The following is a 16,166-nucleotide window of genomic DNA, read 5'->3' on the forward strand; positions in this document are numbered from 1 at the left end:
AACTGGGGTCTCCAGCTGGCAGCATTATTCAGTATTGTGACGTAGAGCCTCTTGGAATACTTGTGCTGAGGATAAACCCCATCAGGACGTGTGTTAGCCAAACACCAGCTATCGGGCCCAATACAGGGGTAACGGGCTGACATGTAATGGCCTTAGAGACACAGGATGCCAGACTAGATGATCTAATGGTCCCCTGTGTCCTTAGAAATCCATGAAAAGTCCACGGCCAAGCAAACGGCGTGAAAGGGAAGAGTCGCTGCTCTTAAGGAAGGTCCTGGCTTTTGGTCCTGTCGAGCTGGGCAGGGGATGCTCCCTGACCTGCCTGCTTTTTAACCCCACTTTTCTCAGAGATGACCTGGGTCGGACGTAGAGGGAAATTAAACACCAGCAAAACATCCTGCTCCTCGTTCTCTTTGTGTCCCTGGGAGAGAGGGGGAGGGAAATCAACTCAAGGGGTTTTTTGTTCCTGATCTCACAGACGTCCTGCCGTACCAGTTACTGCTGCAGAGAATCTGAACTGCAGGCAGCTCATGGCCAGCTGCAGCCTTTACAAAGGTGCAGACAAGTGCCAGACAAAGAGAGTCACGGAAGCCTGGATGTGCTGCACGTCTGCCCCCTGAGGTTCAGGCCTAACCTGCCAGTCCAACAACATGACTATTGTTAGGGGAAGTTTCCGGTGTCTTGTCCCTTTTAGGGACTGCAGTCAAAGCTGAACTCACTGGGTCCATACGGCAGCTACCAATAAAAGGCCGACCAGTGGGCACTTCATGGTGGTGTCTGAGATTCGAAACCATGTCCCTTCGCCTTAGAGTAGCAAATAGCTGCCCTTGTGTTCTCGCACTATGGGCTGTCCCAGCAATATCTTGGGGTGCTTGTGCTCCATTAGCTCTTCAGCAGCAAACAGAATTATTCCCAGATTTGAGCAGACACGGTAACAGGTGTCTGTAACACATTCAAATGCAGATGTAAACGGTCTGAATGAACTCTCCTCTGATACCTAGCTGGGAGGGGGAGAGACTTCAGGAGCAAACTATATTTACATGAACACGCCTACTCTGCTTAGATATCCAGCAGATAAAGCGCTGTGTTGCTTAAAGTGATCAACTTTGGCTGGCAGTGGGTTACAAATCACTTTAGTACTGAAGGCAGGGGTAGTGAAATGCTGTTATCAACGTTTTTATCTTTATTGTATGAGTAAAGGGGAGCAGAATTGTGCTTAACTTGTCCCCAATGAAGGGGTCACCCTCAGCTGAAAGGACCTCGTTAAGCTATGGGCTCAAATGCCAGACCCCCCCCCTGAAAATAAGAGGGGTAAGGACTGTATCCCAGCTGGGAGGTGTGGACTCCTGCTAAGGGTCCCTCATCTGGTTTAGCCTGTTCCTCCCCATTGTTCAAAGATGGAGCTAAACAGGCTTTAGAGAACTTTTTTGTTAAGTACTCATGAAGACCTGAAATCACTTGTGGGGGGACAGTGTTTCTCCCAGCCTGCTGAGAGCTAAAAATCACTAAGAGACTGACTTACAGAGGTCACAGCAGAGGGGCAGACGGCACTAGGAGGTGACTGACTGATGGGTGGCTGGCGGGAGCGACCAGCAAAAGGGGTGAGCAGCCAGCTGGTGGGAGGCAGCGAGGAACAGCCGCTGGCAGAGCAGCCAGGCTGCAAGGAGCAGTGGCTGGCAGAGAGGAACAGCTACTAGCAGGGTGGCCAGCCAGAGCAAGTGCACAGGTGGCAGAGTAAGCCAGGTGTCTTCTTCCTCAGGTGGGAGGTGAACTCACACAGATGGACCTCTAACCCTGGGTCCTCACTGACTAAGGACAACCGCTGTGTGTGGGGTGTGGTGAGGGGCACTGAAAAGGAACTTTTAGTTGTAGAACTCAAGAACACAAGGCAGAAGACTCTGCCCCTCATACTCTGGGGTGGGTGTCCTGCTCACGGTTTTAGGTTTATGAATCCCACTTGCAGCATTTTCCCTAATTAATGTCAGGTGACTTCTCTCCTTTCATTAAAAGTTTCTTTTCTACACTCAGACTCTGTGCTTGCAAGTGGGGCAGTATTGCCTCTCCGAGGCGCCCAGGGGTGGTGTGTAATTTCCCCAGGTTACTGGGTGGGGGCTCAAGCCTGTTCTGTGTTGTATTGTTGAAAAGGAACCCCTAGATATTAAATGCACCCTCGGTTGCTGCCGACTCCACCTGGCAGAAGGGTTACACAAACCAAGGCTCTATCCAATTCAGCGAGACTTTACTAGCATGGCAAGTTACACTACCATAAAAGAGACAGGCCCCCTTCCCGTATTTGTCAGAAGTGTGCAAGATCTGCCCAAGGTAGGGTTACATGCTGCATCTGGGTTTGATCTCCTGCATTCGTGTCTCATCAGCATCCATTCTTCATGTGATTGCTACATAGTGTAACTTTGATGCCTCCTGTGTCTCCCCTTCCTCCCAGCATCAGGCATTATTTTTTCTGGTCACTTTCTCGTGAGAAGTCTTTCACAATTCCCAGGTGTTTGAGGAAACATCTCTCTCTTGTTCAGTGGCACACTCAGAGCTTGATCTAAGCCTCCTCAATGGCTTAGATCAGGACCTAAACGTTCAATGTCATATTCAGTGGCACTTCTCCTCCGTGAACACTATTTACTTGCCATTTCAACTCGATACTACATGCCTGTTTCAGCTGCAGGGCTGGTCAAAAAACCCAATTTCCGCAATGAAAACAGCGTGCTTTCCTCAGACAAGCACACAGAGAAAACCAACAAAAAACTCCCACTTCATTTTCTTTTTGGAGACAAGAGAGGAAGTCAACATTCTCCAGGTGATCAAGGAGTAAATCAGCTGAGAATAAGAAGATTCCTCATGAACTCTGATAATTTAAATATTATAGCTGTCGCTACCTGCACACCTGTAAGGTAAGTTTGCCCAACACTTCCCATTGTAACACCTTGTTTTCAGTTGCACAGTAAGTCTGGGAAATCCTAACTTCTGAGTGCGGGACTTTACAAACCTGAATAGTCTTTTTGGAGGCTATTACACACACACACACACACACACACACGTTAAAATAGAGGTCCCCAAACAGTGGGGTGAGCCCCCCAAGGGGGTGTGGATGAAATTTGGGGGGGCATGGCAAGGGGAAGGGATACTCAGTGGTTTGAGCATTGGCCTGCTAAACCCAGGGTTGTGAGTTCAATCCTTGAGGGGGTCACTTAGGGATCTGGGACAAAAATCAGTACTTGGTCCTGCTAGTGAAGGCAGGGGGCTGGACTTGATGACCTTTCAAGGTCTCTTCCAGCTCTAAGAGATTGGTATATCTCCTATTATTATTAAGGCTCAGGCCAGCCCCCATGGGGGACAGGGAAGGAGTGCCACCCAGCCCCAGTCTCGGCCTCCAACCATGGCCTGGCCACAGCTCCACTCCCAGCCTCGGCCCCTGGCCCCGGTGCTGTTCCTGGCCCCAGCCCCATTCCTGATCCTAGACCTGCCCCGAGCTGCGGCCCCCTTGCCCCTGTCCATGTTCCCCACCTCCCCAGGAGCTGCAGCCCTGCTCCTAGCCTCAGCTCCAAGCCACCTCCCCAGGAGCTGCAGCCCTGCTCCTAGCCTCAGCTCCAAGCGGGGGAGGGGGTGCGTGTGGACAGGGGTAAGGGGGGGGGGCATGACCCTGAAAAGTTTGGGGACCTCTGTTTTAAAAGAACATTAAGGTTGCAAAATCAAACACTCAAAAGTGCCGGAACTGATAAATGTCAGGTGAAAAACAAACAAACAAACAATCTCCTTCAAAATCTGCAGCAAAAAAATAATTTTCAATTTTTGACCAGCTTGACTATTTAGGCCCCAGACATAATTGCCTTGATTTACTTCAGCAGGAGGCACAAGTGGTCAGAATCTATGGAAATTAGGCCTTTTATTTAGGTGTCTAAATATAGATTTATGTGATTGCAAGATCTTCAGGGCAGGGACCATGTCCACTTGTGTCTGTCCAGCTCCTCGCCCAATGGGCCCCAGTTCTGACGGAGCTTTTGAGTGTTACTGTAACTACATCATAGTTTGAGCGTGTTGACCCATACGTAACTCTGCAGTGTACATTTTGGCACACAAGAGAACCCCAAAGCAGTGTATTGTATCTGTTTAGACTATCTGACACCATCTCCTAGTGGTCTTCATTTAAAAGGCAACAACATCTAAATAATCAACTTTCCTAGAAAGTCCATTGTAATTGATGCCGACGCCGAGCAAGCCAATACAAACATTTATAACCATTCCTAGCATTAGGCTGGCAATTCTGAAACTCCAGAGATCATAACAAACCTGTCCAACTACGCCCTGTCTACATAACAAACCAAGGGCAGATAAAACTGCCACATGATCTGCTTCGAGCAGAATACGCTACTTAGTTCCATCTCCTCCTATTCTGAGCTTTTTAAGCCTATGGATTTACAGGAGAATACATCCACAGACCTTTCTTAGTGATGCTGTACCTCTTGGCCTTATCGCATCAGCTCCTACATACAGCAAACGGTTGATAGCTCTGTCTTTCACAGATGAAGGCTGGCCAAGTACCAGAGCTGCATGATCATCCCTTGTTCCTCACTCCTTAAGTTTTCAGGGTCTTGAGATTCAGGTGATTTTGGCCTCACCGCCGTTGCTCCATTTTCATAACACCATGTGTCCTTGCTCCTGCATAGAACCACATGGAAGGCTAAGCGCGGGCTAACAGAACTCCACATATGGACTCAATACAGGAACCGCTGGGAGAAATTCCCTGGCCTATGTTAAGCAGGAAATCAGATGAGATGATCACAGTTTTTCTTTTGGCCTTAAAGCCTATGGCTATGTGTATTTGGCAACACTACCAGCATGCCACAATCTCTTGTGTGGCCTGGTGCACAAAAGAGGAAAGCAGGCGTAGTGTTACTGGGGCAAAGGGGACATTCTCTCTCCCCCCAAACAAATCATCTTCAAGGGGCTCCAAATTATTGCCAGAAAGGCCAGAATCTGTATAAAGTTATCCAGCGTTAAGCAGTGGAACAGCAGCAGATTGTAGCATCTCCATCCTTTATGTAAATTATAAATCACAGCAAAATACTGACACAATAGCCAAATATTACATGTTTAAACTCTCAGACGCGGACATTTTTTCCAGGGGTCCAACTAGTTCCTAGACTCCTGGAAGGCGGGTGGTTTTTTAAGTCATCCAGGGCCCCACCCCCCCAAATACCGATGTCCCCCCCAAATAATGGGATGCCAGAACTGGCTCTGGAGGACAGAGCTGGGCCATAACTGGCTGTGTCTTTGGAAAATCCATGGTAACCACCAGGGCAGACCTTCGGCGTCCCTCCCCCAAGAACTCCTGTGCAGTGCGGCGTTGCCCTGGGCGGCTGACTGGCTTCCTCAGCTGCTACAGTACAGACCTAGCCTAACCCTCAGCTCCTCAAATTCTGCTCCCATAGCCAAGGGCGCTTCCCATGTAGGGGGACCATATTTCCCAAAGGTAAAACAGGACACCACGTGGGGCTAGCCCCATTCCCCCCCTCCCCTCCCCGCTTCCCCATTCAGGGCTGGTGTCGCTGCTTGCCTGAGCCGGGCCTGCCCCCCACATGAGGCTGAGGTGAGTCCCGAGCCCTGCCTCCCTCACCAGTGCAGGGCTGGCATCACTGCTCACCCTTTCCCCCACAAGTTCCTCTGCACCCCACTTTTTTGACAAAAGGGGGCCTTTGTCCCATTTGCTCTTGCCATTTTGGGCCTGGACAGGGCTTAAAAAAGGGACTGTTCCGGCCAAAACGGGACATATGGTCACCCTACTCCAATGAGACTGATCCACCGCCAGCTTTCACAAGCGTCCCCATGGGCTTGCCAGCTACATTGTCTCTCAGAGCTGCAGACAGAGAGGCCGCCTCCTATCCTGCGCAGCGGAGGCCTGGAAAACTAGTATCACGTACACTGTTCCCTCTCTGTGTGAGAGTGAAACCATGGAGAATGGCTGCTGAAAAGCAGCCACAGGCCATAAACCAAAGCTACTGCACAGTCAGTGAACTGTTACGGGGCTCCATCTCAGACTGATCCCCTGCGACTAAGGGAATCTGGACACGCTATCTGGAGAATCTGGCTCTCTGCCCTGAAGAGCAGGAACGTTCCTCCAAGTCATTGCTTACCAGTGACCGTTCACGTGTCGCAGGGGTAGCGGATGGTCCACCGTGCATGACACGCGCTCGCTCCCTGCAGGGCAGACAGGGACGGAGGAGCAGAACCAAAGCCAATCACACAGCAGGGAGATTCACTGCCTCCTTCCCCTGCTCCCCCAGGCTCTGCCGAGCCGAGTGGGCGGGGAGCACGAACAGCACTCAGCCCCGGGGCGAGCACAGGCCCCTGCACTTACGCAGTGATCAATCCTTGGCCGGATAGCAGCGAGAGGGCATGGTGAGCAGAGTTTCAATACAGCATTTAGTCATGGTAACCGTCTGCTGCTGGCAGCTTATCGCATGGCGTCGGGGAACCAGGGAGACCCATCCGGGCTCACCGACAGCGTAGAAAATATCCAGAGAAGCATTCAGCAAAGCCCGCTTCCTCTCCGCCCACCAGAAAAGGCTGTTTCAGGCTCTGCCGCGGCTGGGCTTCTCTCTGACTTATAGATTGGTGTCCTGCTGGGCCAAGGTCAGAGGCACTTTGGCTACCCGCGGCACTAACAGGAAACACAACTGCTGTACGGGACAGGGCACTGCCAGCCCGGCCATGCCACAACTCTGAGCCACCGTTCTAACTGGTCAGCAACCTTGCTGGCTCCAGGCACAGCGTACCGCCACACACCACATTCGGCACCTGATTCGAAGCCCACTGGAATCGGGGGGAGCCTTTCCACTGATTTCAGTTTGCTTGGGAGCGGGCCCTTGGCTAGTAACCACGGCTGCCAGCCCGTGCCTCACCCCTGCTAGAGGCCTAGGCTGGGACACGAGTACCTTTCTGTAAGCTGGCACGTGGCTTTTTGCCACATGGGCAGGCTCTCCTGGCTGTGCCCCTGGCATCAGGTTGGCAGATCCTCCTTCCTCTGTGCAACTGGAGACGCTAGAGCCGTGATACTCACGCTGAGGCTGATGCATCCCAAGTGGCTCTTTGATGCCTCTCCTGAAGATCTGTGCAGCATGTTATATTAAAACACTGTGTGATTGTTTCATTCACTACAGTGCTATATATTCAATCCATTCACACTCCTCTGGCTCTTTTGGGTAATCTGATCACTAATTTGGCTCCTGAACCCCTGAGGTCTGAGTAGCACGGCTCTCGTGCGTATGCACCCCTACCTGCCACACATGCTGCTGGCTCCAGGCTCTCTGTCTGCTGCTAGTGCACTATGGGAGAGCTGCCCAGCTTTTCCCACAATGCATTGACACAGCCGCCCTTCAGCAGCCGAGCTGAGAATGGAAACACACAGTCACGAGGCAGAAAGACTGTGGGGTGGACACAGCTCACCATGTGTTTGTTGTAACCAGCTTGGGTGACAGAGGGTCACGGAGAGGTTACAGAAAGACAGCTGTACAGGCAGCATGGAGCGGCCTTTCGTCCCTGCTGAACGAGAGCGCGTGCTGGAGCCATCGCCGTGACAGGCTCCATTGGAGCCTCCTCGCTCAGACAGCCCACAACAGGAGAGTGGCAAGTGTCTTCAGCAGGCAAACAGAAAGCTGGCAAGGAGTCTGGATGGCTTGGGGAGGGGTTGATAATGGGGTCTAGTCTGACAGGTTGCTAGCTATGCTGAAAGCAGTTACCATCCATAGGTTTTTTGGTCCCCTACAAGAAACGGGCTGAGTCATTTCAGTCTAGTTCACAAGGATGCCCCTGTTGGCAATCTCAGTAGAGATCCAAAGGATTAAATAGAGGCTAACCTACCCTCTCAGCCCATAGGGCTAGCTTAATAGGGCTAGGAAATTCCCCATCCACTTGGGTCCCTGTCCTGCTGGCAGACGGGAGGCTTTCGTGTCCTGGGTTGTCAATCCAGCACCCTTCACTAGTGGCGCTGGATGCTGGAAAAAGATTTTAAAGACAACAGCAATTTTGTTGGGGCAACACAGTCACTTTCCACTGATTGTTGCTATACTGGCAGTAGAGCTGATTGGGAATTTTTCGACTAAGCTTTTTTTTCATCCGAAAATGCAGATTTAATGGAAACCGAACATGTTTGTGAGAATGTCTCAGTTCCGACTGGAAGGTGTCTCAGGTCGAAGATGGAATTTCTGGTCAAAACAAGAGCAAAACCTGCCTTAGGATACCAAATAGCCCAGTGGTTAGACCACTCTGCTGGGATTTGGGAGACCCAGGCTTTAATCTGCACTCTCCCTGACTTGGGCCGGGCACTTGAATCCAGATCTCCCACATAGCAGGTGCGTGCCCTAACTGATTGGCTATTCTGGGGTGGGTCTCCCTGGTTTTTCCGTGAAAAGTTTCAGAAGTTTTCATTCTGATGAGGAATGAAAACCTTGAGGCAGAAACCTTGATATTTTTAATGAAACAGAGCTCTTCTTTTAGCCCTAATTGGCAGATTACAAATAAATCCCCAGCAAATACTCCCAGCCCTAGCAGGCCCTGCAATAGCATTTTATGGCACAAGTGCGTCCACACAGCTATGCATATAGCCCCTGCCTGGTGGTAACCTAGCCCACGCACACTCCTCCACTGGGAAAAAGTGCAACCGTCACCACCTTGACTGACGCCCTGGCAATTTACCTGGGGACCCCTACAGCTAAAAAGCACAGGCTGCTAGAGACCCAGGCACTTAACTGGTCCAGCAGCAGCCCCCTACCCTCTGCAGATTGGGCACAGAAGAAACCTTTTATCACACACACATCGGGAGGGTGGTCACACAAGCAGAAACCGTCATGATCATGTGGCCCGTAGCGCTAGTCAAAATGTTTTTCATTCAAATGATTTTCTGATGAAAAAGGCTCTTCTCACAAAACAAAAATTTTCCAGGGGAAAAACTTTAGTTTTGCTGGAAAATTTTCAGCAGGAAAACTGAAGTGATGTTCCCGGCTGTCCGCCAGGAAGGTTCACCTCCCGCAAGGGAAATTGACAAAAACTTTCCTGGCCCAGGCTGATCACAGAGACACTCTGCAGCTGAGCCTTACACCCAGCTCCAGGAGCTATAAAGGTCAGGAACTGGAGCTCTCAGCCTTGCTCACGCCTCCGCAGCTCGGGGAGCCAGAGTCTCTGTCTCTCCATCTCTAGAGCTTAGCGGGAGGGGAAGGGGGAAAATGGGGAGACAAAGCACCCACCTCTTTGGCTCCTGGAGCTGCAGGGGAGGGGAAGGGAGGCTGAGTAGCCAGGCACTCTGGCCAGGGAAGGCTCTGGTCAGTTTCACAACTGACATCGACAAGAGCCTTCCAGGAGAAAGGATGAAAAATTCCATTTGGTTCTTCTGAAATGGAATTTCTCTCCAAAAATTCCCACAAAAAAATCTCACCCTTGACGTTTCGTCCCAGTTCAAGACAATTTTTTTTTTAAGCGAAGTTCTTCCGGAAAAGGGATTTCCTTCTTGCAACTCGTCCAAAAAAGCCCCAAATTAAACACATGCCATAAAGAAACAGACAACGGACAACAATACTGGATGTTTACAGAGTGACTTCCATCCCAAAGATTCCAACATGCGTTACAAACTGCGCTTCCCCTACCAATGAAATGCAGCCACCTCTGGGGTGGCATGCGGCAGCCGTTCAGCAGCAACGACCAGGAAAAGTAATTAGGAGTCCCTGGTTTTGACAAAGCTTACCAAATATGGGATTAAAAAGCAGCTACTCACGCCAGTGTCTCAGTTCTTAGGAACTTGCAGGGAATTGACTGGTTCTCCTAAAAAGTCTGCTATAAGTGACATTCCCAAGAGTTCTAATGTACCTGGAAAAGTCTGTTCACTGTGGATTCAATTTCTCTTTTGATTAAACACCACAACTGTATAAAGAGCTGCATTATGTAAGATAAAGGATGTTACGCAAGCCAGATGCAAACTAAACTGACACGTCTGTCATTCGGACGGACTGATATAGCTGTGGCAGCTGCTACCCCAGCATTCAGGCCCCATCTCCGTCTCCAGCAGGACTCTTCTGCTGTTGAGTTTCCGCACTGTGATTAAATGTTGGAGTGTTTTTGTGCACGTGTGCATGAGAAAGAGCATGCAGGTGTGTAATTTGGGTGTGCACATGTCTGTGGAGTGCTCTGACTGTGGACATGTACAGACTGCTGCACATGCATGGTGTTTGTCAGCAGGAGTGCTGCATGGACGTGCCGCGCGCAGAGCGTGTGTGTGGTGTTCGTGTGGCGCTGAGAGTGCACGGGAGTAGTTTGTGAGCATGAGTGTTGTCGTGTGGTAACACAACCTGCTGAATTTGTGTATGCAAGGTGTACTTAGAGCATCCATGTGGCGTTCACGTGCGCCAAATGGGGTGCGTATGCAGTTTGTGCCAGCGTTGTGTAAAGGCCTGAATGTTTTGTCTTTTAACCTCACCCAAAAACAGTTTTTCACCCTCGATCTTATGCCAAACCCCCATGTCTCTGTATGGGTGGGCGGAAGAGTGGAGGAGAGATTTTGTCAATCTACAGCTCCGAGAGAAAACGAACAAGATGAAACAAACTGAGAAATAGTATCGGTTAGAAAACCTGTTCTTTTTGCAGGCAGACTAGGAGAGCCAGGTTCTTTGGCCAGCTGGACTGCTGCTTTATGTACCAACGTGAATACTACTAGCTTGGTGCGGGTCTCTCTTGGCTATAGATACTGCAACTCAATCCCCATCATCATCATCTTATTCAGGCACTCTCAGCAAGGAGTGGTGCTGCCATATTTCTATAGGATTTCCTGAGTCTCAGCTCCTTGAGTGTACTCAGTACCTCCACCAGAGCCTCTGCTGTACTGTAACATAACTAATACGGTATATTCGGGAGATAAATCAATTCTCCCCTGGCACCTCGCTTCCGTGACTGAGCTTTCCCCGAATATATCCATTGACCATCAAGCCATCATGAGCCATGTTCCTCCACGCCCCTGCTGGGTGGTAAAGGTTAGCTGCTATGGTTTGGATCTGTCCCTAGGTTCCATTAGGACTAGGTCGTCCCTATGTTCCTCCCTTAGGCCATGATACAAGTCTGGTCTATGTCAGATGGGTTATTCTTACGGCCCTTGTGTTGGTATCTGCTCCTCCCTTTGGTTTTCCCCATTCCTCCCTCTGGAGTTGAGAGCTGGTCCCTTTGTGGGTGAGGTGCTGGCTACTGGCTTTGTGCCAGTTCCTCTTTTAAAGGCCGATGGCCCGTGGCTGGCTGTTTCATTTGTGGCTTGCATTATACAATCATTGTAATATTGGGCCTAACATTTCACACAGCCCCACGGGGGGGTGGCTCTGGCTTCTCTCGCTCCCTGGGCTGAGCACATGGCAGACTCAGCCCCTCTGAGGAGGCTGCAGCATCCTGCGTGGTAGAAAACAGACAGGACTCTGTTACACTGAATATACAAAAGATTCTTTACGGAAGTTGCAGGACATCGACATTAGCCGTTGTCCTCCCTGGCTCTCTACCTCCCAGCCTGACTAACAGAACCTGTGCTACCGACTGTCATCACATTCATTCTCCCTAAGTCCCAGCTTGGATCTTGCAATCACAGAAGGGACTGCCACACTACACTACATTACACACTCCTCCCAACAAATTGAACACTACAGAGAGGGGGCCAAGGACTGCCCGCTGCTGTCAGACGAGGAGGGGTGCCGGTGGGACCTCCATCTTTGGGCCAAGGCAGGGGGTAGTGATGTGGGGCATTGCTGACTTCAGACCTGACTGAGATGTCCCACCATGCAATGGACTGGCGACATCACCGCTGACCAGTGCCGGGGGCAGTCTGGCAGTGGGGCCTGGAAAGTCAGTTTGATTTTTATTCAGTAATGGGCTGCTCTCTAAGGACTGAAACGTTCTCAGAGGACAAAGCAAGAGCAATATGAAGTTGAGAGAACAGCTGAATAGTGAATAAAACAACTTCCTTGGGGGAAGACTCTCTGCTCCAGGGCAGAGCAGGGGTACCAGATGCTGCTAGCGCACTGGGATCTCTCAGCACAAGGAAACGTCAGCCATCATAGAGTGTTATCTGTGTGTGCCTGGAAAAATACAAAATGTGACATTTTAAACAATCATTAAGAAGGCTAGCTCCCTGGGAGTATGGATGGATCCTTTCCTTTTGCCTCTCTGCAGAGACCAAGAACATGCCTCTAGGAACAGCTGGCAATACACAACCCCATCACAGCCCACCACACAAATAAATAAATGGCTTAAAGCTACAATTAGATTAAGGTCAATCTGCATAACTAACGGTTTATTCAAACACATTTTGCCTCTTCTGCTCCTAAGTTGTCCATGAAGAGATTGCATTTTGTTCAAACTTATTTCTCAAACAAGCACTTTGGAAAATTTCACTCAGAAGCTAAGCAGCTTAATGTGACGGTCGGGGGACTGTGTCTTTACAATCTGTGGTGTATTGAAAGCTATACAAATTGTAGAGCTATCACTTTAAATTTCTAAGGCATTCCCTTGCATTCCTTTGCAGGCTAGGTGGTTCTTTAAGGAACTCTATGAATCTGTGATCAGAGTCAGCCTGAAGACAGACAGCCTCGAGTAAGGTGGGGTGAATTGTCTCTGTGTCTGTCTGTTTTAGAGAGCAGCCTGCTTTGTCTCTCTCTGGTTTTGGCTCTTGTGTTATAGTTCTGAATTCTAAGAAATAAAGTTATATTTCACTGCAACCTTCCAGCAAGAGTATGTTATGTTTTATCTAATTTCTCTGTGTGTGCAGGGTGAACACAACACTGTTTATGAGTTATGTATGAGATTATGGTGTCTGTATGTAACTCTGCCAAGATGCAATCTCCCTTTTGAAGGTATAGCCTCTTGTCTTCTCTATTATCCTTTCACTTCCATGTTGGACTGAAACTCTAATGGAGAACTGGAAAAGGCCTAACAATAGTGGGCTGTTAAACCTGAATGAAATTCTATTAAAAAAGAAAGCAACCTAGACAAACAGCTGGCACCTACTCTTAGGGTTGACACCTTTCTAATTGCTGGTAACTGGACCCCCAATGCCCCACCCCACTCCGCCCCATCTCCCAAGGTCTCGCCCCCACACTGTCCCTTCCTCCAAGGCCCCATCCCCATCACTTGCTCCTCTTCCCTGCCCCCCCGTCACTCACTGGATCATCTCCAAGGCCCTCACCCCCTCATCTGGGCTCCCTCTGCCCCAGGACTGGGCTGGGACCTCCTGCAGCCTGACAAGGAGCCTGCCTGCAAGTAGGAGGCAGCCCTGGCTGAGCAGGGGCTGGTGCAAGTTAATGACCCGGCACCCAGCGGAAACCAGACTTTTGGTATCTGGTCAGTACTAACTGGACACTGCCAGGTCTGCTTTTTGACCAGACTTTCCAGTTGAAAACCAGGCACCTGGCAACCCTAAATGGCTCCTGCACACAGAAGCCAAAACCATGATGGGTGGCAACCCTACCTACCCCAGAGAACTGATTTGTCAGGGAAGAGGTCACCTAGCAATGAGGTGACCTGCCAGAACTCTGGTCAGCTGTTGAGGCCAACCAGGGAGTCACCTGACAGAGGAGGCCAGAAGATTAAAGGGGACCAGAGCGGCTTTGGATGGCAGCTCCTCAGCCATTTTTACTCCTTAAGATGAGGGAGCCAGCTGCAGGAGCCAGGAGGTGCATAACGCCCTGCCTCCCTGAACACACATGGTCCCCCCAGGGAAGGGTCAGCTGGAGAGGGGAAATGCATGTGGGGGGTATTATTTTTGTAATAATCTGTGCATTTCTCATGCAAATAAGTAAAGAGCAATAATGTATTAGATGTCTGTGCAAAGTATCTGTACATGCCATATGCCCCCTTAGAGAACTGAACTGTGTCCCAGAAGACACTCACCTTCGGTGGGATTGGGGGAAAGAGTGCGTTTAAACTACAGAAGCAGCCTGAGGACCCAGCACTGGTTCCAGGGGCAGGGATTGCATGGATGCAGCTTCTGGGAGTGAGGAGGTGCTAGACAGAAGTCTGCACCCAGACAGTGTGCCTATGGACCCTCTGACTGGGACGGTACCTGGGCTGTGTTCAGACTCCAAAAAAAAAAAGTGGAGATATACCAATCTCCTAGAACTGGAAGGGACCTTGAAAGGTCATTGAGTCCAGCCTCCTGCCTTCACTAGCAGGACCAAGTACTGATTTTTGCCTCAGATCCCTAAGTGGCCCCCTCAAGGATTGAACTCACAACGCTGGGTTTAGCAGGCCAATGCTCAAACCCCTGAGCTATCCCTCCCCCCTTCCAACAGTCTGGTGAGCTGCCAACTGGGGAAGTCCAGCCAGATCTGTGACACCTTTAGGAATCTAAAGTCCCACTGAAAGTCAATGGGACTTAGCCCTGGTCTAAACTGGGGGGGGGGAGGGGAAATCAATCTAAGTTACACAACTTCAGCTACGTTATTCATGTAGCTGAAGTCGACATACTTAGATCGACGTACCATGGTGTCTTCACTGCCACGAGTCGACTGCTGCCGCTCCCCCATCGACTCTGCTTGCACCTCTCGCCGAGCTGGAGTACAGGAGTCCACGGGAGAGGGCTCAGAGGTCAATTTATGGCGTCTAGACTAGATGCAATAAATCAATCCCCGCTGGATCGATCGCTGCCCGCCAATCTGGCGGGTGGTGTAAACATACCCTTAGACTTCCAAGGCCAGGAGTGCACAAGTGAAGGTTGCTGGCTATACTGGTGAAAGCCATAGCAGTGCACCCTCCTAGTGCAGATGCAGTTTGTACTGGTAAATGGTTCTTTTGCCGGTATAGCTTATGTTGGTTCCCTGAGCAAAATAACCCACACCAGCAAAAACATTTTTATGGGTGTAAAACTGTCTCTAGACTAGGGCTTTTGTCAGTCTACAAAAATGTCGCACACAAAGACCACACCTCTAAATGATACTGCTGTATCAGCAAAAGTTTCTAGCGTACCCTTGGCCTTAGTCACTTAGGTGCTTTTGAAAACGTGGCCCTCTCTGAGCAATTCTTAGTCTATAGTTTGATTGCAGACAGCTTCTGGCAGGAATTCAGAATTCAAGCTGTTTAAACTTGACACAGGACACATGACATGTTGCTGTTTGCTGAGTGGATGGCGCATAACGTAACTCTTTGGATCGAGTTACTGGTGTAAATACTTACGATCACCAATCTGAAATTGGCTCTCTGCGTTCCTGCACTATTAACTTGAAAATCTGTTTCTGCAAACATTCCTGCCAGTTAACCCATTCACTACAACGGTCATGGAAAGCAAACATGAATGGAGCATGGACGCTGCTAAATCAATTTACATAAGCATCCAAATGAACATTTGTTGAGGAGTTTTTCAGTAGTATACACCCAGCTGTAGCTACAGTCTTGACCAATATGTATGCTTAAGTTTTGTGCATAGGCGCGAGGGGTGCTGCAGTACCCCCTGGTTTTACGTGGGGCTCTGTTCCTGGCCCCACGCCCGAGGTCCCAACTGTCGGTCCCACGGCAGGGGCTCTGTGCCTGCCCCCAGCTGTGGCCTCAGCCTGGGCCCACTTCCCCGTGTGCATCCTCCCCTCCTGAAGTCACGGCCCTGCTCTTGGCCCCAGCTCTAGGGGGCGGCAGGCGGCTCAGACAGGGGCAATGGAGGGGTGCAGCACCCCCACTATAAAAAGTGTTCCAGAGCCACTGGTTCTGTGCATCATGATTAGGGCACATTGGTTCTCACCTATGTGCTTTTCACGTCTGAAGAGAGAAACTTACTAAGTCATCATCTGAGTATTTTTAGTCAATTATACCCCAAAAAGTCCTGGCATATAATGGTCTTTTTTCCTGTCTTTTTTAAAATCAATCAGTGGATGATAAAGTCACCATATGGTCCACAGTAAAACCCTAAATGCTTGGAGTGCCAAATAAATAATGATCAAAAGTAGGCAAATGAAACCAAAGTTTAAGAGAGATTATGATCAAGAGTGAAAAAGTCAGACTGAAAGGAGCGAAGCAAGCATTTGGTGGAAATACGCATGGGTTTACAACAGACGGGCAGATTTTTGCTGTAGGCAAAATGTATGCAACCACTTGAAGAATTTTAATTGTGGCTTATTTTGTACATGGGTCGAATCGGGAGCCAAGAGCTTTTA

At 49.8% G+C, this 16,166-nt stretch overlaps 1 protein-coding gene across 3 annotated transcripts in view; it reads right to left on the reverse strand.

The window, feature by feature from the left end:
• GJC2 (gap junction protein gamma 2) overlaps positions 1-16,166 on the reverse strand; it is a 133,540-nt gene that overhangs the window by 88,879 nt on the left and 28,495 nt on the right. The window lies entirely within an intron of this gene.

Source organism: Mauremys mutica, chromosome 2 (genome assembly GCF_020497125.1).
Source record: "Mauremys mutica isolate MM-2020 ecotype Southern chromosome 2, ASM2049712v1, whole genome shotgun sequence".
Lineage (NCBI taxonomy): Eukaryota > Metazoa > Chordata > Testudines > Geoemydidae > Mauremys > Mauremys mutica.